The sequence below is a fragment of the Schistocerca piceifrons genome, chromosome 9 (assembly GCF_021461385.2).
Source record: "Schistocerca piceifrons isolate TAMUIC-IGC-003096 chromosome 9, iqSchPice1.1, whole genome shotgun sequence".
NCBI lineage: Eukaryota > Metazoa > Arthropoda > Insecta > Orthoptera > Acrididae > Schistocerca > Schistocerca piceifrons.
In genome coordinates this window covers 23,448,796-23,457,260 of record NC_060146.1, presented here as the reverse complement: position 1 = coordinate 23,457,260, position 8,465 = coordinate 23,448,796, and the positions used below count along the sequence as shown (strand labels likewise).

Genomic DNA, 8,465 nt, shown 5'->3' with positions numbered 1-8,465 from the left:
GATGAGGAAAGAAAAGCAAGATCAGAAAGAATGAAACAGTACTGGGCGAAAAGAAAGGCACAGAACACACAGAAGTGATTGATTCAACGTACCCCAAAGTTGGGTGAAACGAAGAAGAAGAAGAAGAAAGTACTACAGACTGGTTTCGCTCAAAAGGATAACTGGACAGCTGAGTCAGCCAAACCACTGATCAGTTGAACACATGCTTCATCTGACAGAAAAACTAAAGACTGGTTTCATTCACTTGAAGAACAAGAAAGACTAACTCAGTGCGCAAAGCACCACCAGATTGTGTGTGTTGACTGTTTTCATTCGGTTCCTCCCTAAGTACTGGTTACACATGAAAGAAGTAAATGAATAATTATCCAGCCGATAGCAAAACTACAACTGACTGATTAAATTGTTTCCATTCTGTAGCTCCCATGGACCGGTTTCACTCAAAAGGATGAATCAATAATTCAACCGATACGTAGAGCTACAATCTACAGAGTCTATTGCTTTCCAGCAAACGACTGAATTCGGTTGTTCCCATCACTAAGCGACACATTACTGGAGGCATATGGAAGATTTCCATCCTTGGGGTGGAGGTAGGCCGTGACTCAGTGAGTCGATAATTTCCAGGAATCCTGGATGCGAGTTTTATAGCTTTTCGCGCAGGCGCAGTTTTCGCTGGGCACAATTTACACGTCCTGGGGTTCTGTTCGCCTGTAACACTAGCGAAGGAGGGCCGTCACACTGCGCTATCACCCGATGCCAGATGAGAACGTATTACTCCTACCCCACCTCCGTTTTGAAACTTTTTTTTAAACAATATCATAAAACTTTATATCTTGTAACGATGTACAAAGATAACAGTGAGGTATAAAATTTATGACTTTCGTCTGCTTCAATTTTTCCAAGTAGTAAATTTTCCTTTCACATTCCTTTTGTTGTTTGTCTTCATGTCAAAAGTTCATTGCACAGTAATTTCGTGTTATTTGCTTGTATTCAGTTTTAGGTACACAGTTCGCTACAATCGATGCCAATTTTGTTAATTTTGCGTTGTGGCAGTAAATACAGTAACAATAGTTGAGACCGGTTTGATGCATTCTACTGCTGCTTTATTTTAAAATCTGGATGTAGCAGGTACTCTGCTGTTACAATCGGAGGCATAGTTCTGTACTGTATTTCCAGTAGTATGTTTATGTACCAATGTAACAGAGATTTTTAAAATACTCTCCCCGGCCGGGAATCGAACCCGGGTCTCCCGCGTGACAGGCGGGGATACTAACCACTATACTACCGAGGACTCGTATTGTTTTTACGATATGTAGTAGTCTAATCCGTACCTCGTCTGCATTTTTGCGAGTACGTCGTATCTCAAATAGAACATCATAATTAACTGTCACAAACAGCCAAACATTTGCGGCGGCTGCAAAAACGACAGCTATCGTTATGATGCAACTCGCCAAGCGGTACTGTATACGCTATCCTGATCTCAAAAGGCTGTTCAGGCTTCCTGCCAATTGATCTATTCTCACCTAGAATGCCTCGTCTGTCAGAAAAATTCTAGGAGGCTCAGGATTGTACAGGAAGCGGAAACGACGTAACGGCTGGCGCAGCGCTGCTACGAGTGTACTGTATTATATTCGGCGCAGTAAATCTCGGACGACTGTGCAGCGCATGAGATAACGGACAAAGCGATAATTATAACTACAACAGAGTATTTGTTACATATACATCACTCTAAAAGCGAACATTTTCGGTTAGCAATTATCGTGACTGCTATTTATATCGAACGGAACAGTGATCTGATTGTTAACAGTCGCTATACAAGTACTCTGCGAACAATAACTAGTGACACATAACACACCCGTGATACGAATAAACTGTAACATTTCCCGGAAATGTTTAATAATAGTACTGTCGAGCAGGTGTGGTTTTGATGTACGGTACAGGGTGTTTATAAATTGAACAACAGAAGATCAGGGATGACAATATTAAAAAAAGGATAGTTGTTAATCACCTTATAGCGTGGATGCTGAGTCGCAGATAGGCACTACAAAAAGACTGTCTGAAACTAAGCTTTAGGCCAACAAGACCTTCATCGGAAATCAGTATGTGGTCTAGATCCGATGAACGCCTTGTTGAACGAAAGCTTACTTTCTTTTTGTTGTGCCTGTCTGCAGCACAGCATCTCCGCTGTATGATGTTCATGAACTACAGGGTGGCGCACGAAATGTGTTACCATTTTGTTTTTGAATTTAAACTTTATTGTCAATACAATCTGAAAGGAACAAATACTACAATGAAGAGCCGTCTATGGAGATTTGTTCTAACTCAGCACATGCTCAATATGTCCATCATTTCGTTTCCTAACTTCCTTCAAACGAACACTGAAGTTAGTGACTACCCTACGGCACATGTCTTCCGTAATTTCACTGCAAGCTTGAAGAATAAGTCTTCTAAGCTCCGTTAAATCACTTGGACGCTTCGGGAAAAATTTTTCCTTTAGATACCCCCAAAGAAAAAAGTCACATGGCTTGAGGTCTGGACTATTGGGGGGCCAATTTTGTCCGTCATTGAAGAGACCTGGAAACCTGAGTGAAATGATCCGCATGTCGAATGCTTGTGTAAAAACTCCAACACAGCGTTTGCAGTATGTGGCCTTGCTCCATCTTGCATGAACCACTGCGTGTTGAAGGGCAAGGCAGTAGCAAGAAGCTGCGTAATGAAGCTATTGCGAAGCATGCTCAAATAACGCTCGCTGTTCACAGTTTCTTCAAAGAAAAGGGTCCAATAAGTCCGTGACTGGAAATTGCTGCCCACGCTGTAATCCCCGGAGCATAATGTTGTCGTTCGTGAAGTAGTTGTGGGTTTTCAGTGGCCCAAAAGCGTACCATTTTGTTTGTTAACCGCACCGTCTAAATGAAAATGCGCCTCGTCTGAAAACCAAACGTTGTTCAGAGTTTCTTCCCTACCCTCCGCCCACTGAGCAAACAGTAGTCTCTGCTGCGTGTTTTGTTCAGTGACTTTCTGTGCACAGGTCATCTTGTATGGGTACATATGGAGGTCACTTTTAAGAATACGTTGAACGGAGCGTCTGGATATTCCGTGTTGCACTGCTGCCTTTTTACACGATTTCCCGGGACTTCTCTGTACAGCAACTCGTACCGCTTCAATATTCTCCGGAGAACAAACGGGCTTAGGCCGAGGTCGCTTCGCTTCCAATACTATTCCTTCCTGTACAAATTTATCATACAACCTGTGGATGGTCTTCATGCAAGGGACCCATCTTGTGTTAAACTGTTGTCGAAAACGCCTCTGAGTCACAACAAGGCTTTTCGTTTCATGAAAAAGTAACACATTTACCGATCGTTGCTGTATCGTCAGTCTTCCATTGTCAGCCATTGCTGCTTACTAGCGGCAGTATCGCGAATTACACGTCATTTCATAACTCATTTGTTTTCCAAGCTCTGCTGGTACTGCTGTAGCGATCCCAGCGGGATATCTAATGTGCGTCGTAAATTGTGAAAGAAACAATTGGTAACACATTTCGTGCGCCACCATGTAGTTGTACAAAAGTAAACTTTAATTGTGGGAATGGTTAATACGTTACAGAAATGTTTAATGCAACACTGAATGCAGCATATCTTCAAGTTTTATTCCTGCGTAACTCTGTTAGTTCCTGACGTTCCCGCTAGGTGGAATGTGCAGATCAGTTACTCGCGCAGTCATTGTGGAGTCGTATAACGGCGCAGAGTGTGCGTGGTTTCATGAATCCAAATCCCTTACTACAGTCCAGACACAATTGAGGACTACATATTGCAATGGGGCGGGCAGAAACCTGTCACCTACTGCGATATGTGCGGGACTCCCAAAGATATTTTTTTTTTTTGCGCTAGAAGCTGTTACCGTCCTTTGTTTTCTGCTGAGTCAACTGTCATATCCTACTCGGACAAGCCTGAACATTATCTAATGGGTAAATTACAACAGGATATGGGCACATAATTTACTTTTCAGCGAGATGGCGTACCGCCACATTATCATCGTGAAGTTGACACGTATCTCGTTGGGAATGTGCCGCCTTGGATTGGAGCTTATGTAACAATATCCTGGCCACCAAGATCACCTGATTTCACCCCAAGAGATTTCTGTGAACAGGGTTACGTTACGTTAAAGACAAACTACACAAGCAGTTACCACCAAGACTTGCTTCATAGGGTTTGGCAGGACACTGATTACAGAGGGGACATTTATTGTGTTACAAAAGGCAGCCACACCAAACACATGCAAATAAAACTTGAAGATATACAGCATTCAGTGATGCATCAAACATTTATCTAGGTTGTTCACCTTTTCGAGAACTAAAGGTTGCTTCTGTGTAACTAATTTATGAACACGCTTTGTATCATCTGATGCTGAAGCACCCACCGGCATTTAGACCTGCAGCCATATAGTTCATAGGTCACTGTGAGGCACAAGACCAACCGTATCATTTATGCTGCGTATTACGTTCTCTTACCTTTCCACCTGCGACTGAAGCACATGAACATTTCTGCATCAGCAATCGTCAAAACTTACCCAAACGAGTTTCTTTTGTTACTAATTTAGTAGTTTGATAAGTACATCTATGGTTTACATCCAAAAACATAATTGGTTTGTCACTGTCAGCAGTCCACTTCCAGATTTACTTCTTTTACTCACTACGACCAGCCAGGGACGATGTGCCGAATTCAGATCCTTCTCGTTTCGCAATTGCAGTTTTCTTATCCTTCAGCAGTAGTCCACTTTTTATGATGCGCTTTATCTGTTTCTAAAATCTACCATGGAATCGTTCGCATTTTAACACTTGTTTTTCCGCTGCTGCTTCTTGTTCTGTTGCGTTTCACACATCTACATTTTACTCGACTTGCCAGATTTGCATCTACATATATTACTATAGAGTTCCGAATCTATTTGTTCAAATTAATACAGGAGGTGGAAAACATCGAAACACACGATAAGGGGCAAATGGCGTCTGAAGTCAACTTGCGATGACAGGAAACTTTTAGTTAGTGGTGCAAGCATAGCCTGTTGTGTCGTCGTTGCCCACTGGGGATGTGAAGTGACTTTCAAAAGCGCCCTTTGTATACAATTTGCACGTCTGGGTACATGTGAGTCCACGAGGTACTCTATTTCGTGCTCATCAACAGCGATTTGGTGCTAGTATTTTGGCCGCATTCTCGGTAGTGGGTTGATGGTCCATACATTGTTTCATTCCACCTCAACAGACAGAGATATCTCGTTTTCGTGGAACACGTGTAGTCAGAACTGCTGGAGCATGTACAGGTAGCTCTCATTGTTCGACAAAGGATATACTTCCAGCTTGCTGTGAGACCTCGCCTGACAGCCACCTTCGGCATTCAATGGCTCGGCCGAGGTGGCCACCCAAGTCACCTGACCTCACTTGTCTGGATTTCTTCCTCTGGGAGCTCACGAACCAGCTCATGCACGAAACATTTGTGGAAACGGCAGAAGCAGTGGTTGCTAGAACTGCCATCGCTGCTGGTACCTCTGTGGACATGCCAGGAGTCTTCGAGCGGATACGACAGTCAGCGGTCCGACGATGTAGTGCGTGCATAGGGACCACGGCCGCCCCCACGAGCACTTCCTGTGAATGCCACAGCTGTAATTGCTACCTTCTGTGTCAATCGTCCCAAGCATCAGAAATTGCTGCCAGAAACCAGGTATACCATAACGAAACATATTTCTTTTGATGTGCTTTACTTCTTATGTTAACTTCAAGGAATAGTTTCGGCCGGCCGGGGTGGCTGAGTGGTTCTAGGCGCTACAGTCTGAAACCGTGCGACCGCTACGGTCGCAGGTTCGAATCCTGCCTCGGGCATGGATGTGTGTGATGTCCTTAGGTTAGCAAGTAGTTCTAAGTTCTAGGGGACTGATGACCTCAGAAGTTAAGTTCCATAGTGCTCAGAGCCATTTGAACCATTTCAATAGTTTCGGAAAACCCTGTATATACAAGGTGACAGTTATTGAAATATATGGCATAAAGCCTTCACAGCTTCTGAAAGTTTTGCGCTAGGACGATCAATCTGCACGACTGGCCGCGGGGCATGGTGGGAATTAGAATGCGCCTTGTTCTTTGGTTTAGTGCATGGGTTCGTTAATAAGCAAAACTGGTGCATTTGAGGAACGAGTATCTGCTTTTCGCGATCGAGAGGTCTCTTCATCCTCAACGGGTGACTGTGTGGTGTGCAACGTCCAGTCACAGAATAGTCGGTGCGATATTCCTTGATGGCGCGGTGACTACCGAGCGGTACGTGATGGTTTTGGCAGATGATTTCATCCCCATTATCTAAAGTGACCCCGATTTCGACAAGATGTAGTTCATTCAAGACGGAGCTCAACCCCATCGAAGCAGGAAAGTGTCTGATGTCCTGGAGGAGCAGTCTGGGGACCGCATTCTGGCTCTGAGGTACCTAGAGGTACTGGCATGGGACTCGATCGGCCGCCACATTCTCAGGATGTGAACACATGCGACTCCTTTTAGTGGGGCTAAAGATAAGTTGTACAGCAATAACCCCAAAACCGTTGCTGACCCGAAAACAGCCATTCAGGAGGTCATCGACAGCATCGATGTTCCGATACTTCAGCGGGTCACGCAGAATTTCGCTACTCGTCTGCGCCTCGCCATCGCCAGTGACAGGCATGTCAAACGAGTCATAGCTTAAATCCGAATATCTATAGTGGCGTTTAAGTGTTGCATAAAATGTGTGCACGCCGCAGTTTGTACTAATTTACGTTTTTTTTTTTTCATATAGTTCAATAACTGTCAGCCTGTATGTTGTAATGCACCTCTTTCTCCGGGGGACAAATATTGATGATTATCAGTAGTAGTATATTAAGGTACAAATTATCATTTTAAACCTGTGTGGTCTCCCTGGTGTGCCTAGTCGGCCACAAGTCCACGTCACGCTGTTCACGCTGACAACACAGTACATACAGGGTTGGAGACCTGGGGAAAGAAAGGTATCGTCAAAATCTGAATTTAGAGTAATATAACTTTCTTACCTTTATTGGTCGTTGTTGCACGCTCGTGCTCCAGTGATGAATCTCGCCATCCGCTGTTTGTTAAATCAATTTGAGGTCCAGGGTGTGCATCCTGCTGCGTAAGAACTGATACATATTTAAACTTCCGCCTTTTATTTTATAAATGCTGATCGTGACGATATTCAATAATTTTCAGTGTAACAGCTTTTCGAATACATCATTCGTTCCCTCTATCCAAACCTTCTCATAGCAAGCGTATTACAAGACGTCTCTACACCCGCTAACAACCGGCTCATGTTCACAGAGCTTACAAACTGTACAGTACTGCCAACCTTGGTTGTATATTGATATTTTACACATCGCACGTATACATGTATGAAAAACATAGTATGAAAAATGAAAAGTGGTTATAATATAGTTCTGTGGCAATATACCTCATGACTGTCCTCATATTAACAGTTTTGTAACAAAATATTTCAGTTTTCGTTTGCGTAGTTAAAGTTCACTTGCTCCTTCAAGTTGATTGACGGCACCGCACACCTCGCCAGCCGGTGGTATCGGTAGTTTCAGTAGTCCGTTACATTACAATGTGTAATGTCTGACAAAACAGACACCACACGTATATATGCGAAACGTGGGACTTAAGGAAAACAGGAAAAGGTGTGAACGGGGCCTATTCAGTTACCGTTGGTTGCATAGTAAACACACACACTTTATTTAAGGAAATAATTTTAAAAAAATCAATCATTTTAAAAAATTGACTGTAATACAAGCTCACTGACGGCTGATGGCCTGAAGCACAAATGAGGAAGACAATTACACGTTAAAGAATAGCAAAATAATTTTTTAAACAATCATTAAAAAGTTGACTAACAAAAGCTACATTGACGGCTGGAGGCCTTATTAAGAAGAACTCAGATTATTTGTCAGCTAGAAGACAAAAGCAATAGGAATAATTTAAACAAAATATTATTTTTTAAACAATTGACACAGCCATACCAAATAAAGAAGGGAGCGATCCACAGACAGTGCTCCAAGGATCAGCCTGGGAAAGTCCCTCAAACGTAAGTAAGGTGAGCGAGGCAGCCCAGTGTTATACTCACCTAACAGGATGGCAACTCGAAGCAGTCGCCAACGCTCTCCCAAAATCCACCCGACGTCCGATGCCCGACACGCGGCGGAGTGACCCACGCCAGGCGCGCTAGCGGACTGCACTCTCGACACTCGGCATCGTAAATCGACAAACATGATACAAGAGAACATGTTCAAACGCAAGAATAATCCGAGGTAATCACAACAAGTTGCCTCCACGAATCCAGTACGCAGACGACGTAGGCGCGAGAAAGCCGACCGTGCTTTCTCGGTGGCACTATGTACAGCCCCCGTGTGGCTTTCAGTTTATTCTTTCTCGTGAATAACAATAATCGTTGCAATTT

The 8,465-nt window shown here is 43.5% G+C and overlaps 1 non-coding gene across 1 annotated transcript; it reads right to left on the bottom strand.

Moving 5' to 3' along the window:
• Nucleotides 1-1,216: 1,216 nt before the first annotated feature.
• Nucleotides 1,217-1,288, bottom strand: Trnad-guc. The gene has a single exon. It is a non-coding gene; the product is annotated as a tRNA-Asp (tRNA).
• Nucleotides 1,289-8,465: the final 7,177 nt, after the last annotated feature.